We start from the raw sequence: 1,028 nt of genomic DNA on the forward strand, positions 1-1,028 counted from the left end.
AAAAAAAAAACCAATCTGGATTGGACCCCCCCCAAAAAAATCTATTTTATTTGCTAAATACAGAGGGGGCCAGGGAGATAGCTCAGTAGAATAAGTGCTTGCCTGGCAAGCACAAGGGCCTGAGTTCAATCCCCAGTTCTGCAAAAATAAATAAATAAATAGATAGAAACAGAGATAGAAATGCAAGCCTCTAATTTGGGTGTGTTTCTAAGTTCCTTGTTATTTGGCTCCTCATAGGAGAACATCATATCAATTATGCACAAGGCCTGGATTCCTGTACCTCAGGAGCACTGGTGGGCAGTCCTCTTAATGCCAGCCCCATCAACAGCACTTGACACCCTGGTCACTGTCTCCTAGCTACTGGGTAAAGCTCTCAGTGTGATGGTGAGGACAAACCTTCGCTGCATGAGCACAGTGGCTAAAAGGAAGCTTCTGGAGCCGGGGAGATGGCTCAGTAGAATAAACGCTTCCCTGGCAAGCGCAAGGGCCTGACTTCAATCCCCTGTTCCACCAAAAAAATAAATAAAAGGAAGATTCCACACCCCACGCGCCCATGTCCTGTGGGCTCAGTGTGCCCCCCTCACATGCTGACACCTGATCCCCACAGTGGCACTGTTCACAGGTGGGACCTTCATAAAAGGCTCTCAGTGTCACCATGGCCGTTTCACTCTAGGAGGATGAGTCAGCCTCTCTCTGAGCTCACCCCCTACGATGCCGTCTGTCGTGTTATGTGCAGCTTGAGGGTCCTTGTGTTTTCAGGGCTAGTACATTTCTGTTCGTCATGAATCACAGTCTGGAATACTGTCACAGCAGCTACGAACACGCCAACACCCTCTGCAAATATTTATATTACCAAGTGTGAGAGGCCTGGGTAAGAGGCTCTGAGTATCCAGGCACAGCGTAAGAGGACACGCCTCTGGGAATCTCCAGGGCAGATCTATTTGTTTATTTTTATAAGGTAGTTATTTTTATCAAGGTATTTTTATATATTTTTAAAAAATCCTGGGCTGGAGAGATGGCTCAGTGGT

The 1,028-nt window shown here is 47.0% G+C and overlaps 1 pseudogene; it reads left to right on the forward strand.

The window, feature by feature from the left end:
- LOC105743191 overlaps window positions 1-335 on the forward strand; it is a 10,461-nt pseudogene extending 10,126 nt beyond the window's left edge.
- Window positions 336-1,028: the final 693 nt, after the last annotated feature.

The sequence above is a fragment of the Octodon degus genome, unplaced genomic scaffold, assembly GCF_000260255.1.
Source record: "Octodon degus isolate 3935 unplaced genomic scaffold, OctDeg1.0 scaffold00104, whole genome shotgun sequence".
NCBI classification, from domain to species: Eukaryota; Metazoa; Chordata; class Mammalia; order Rodentia; family Octodontidae; genus Octodon; species Octodon degus.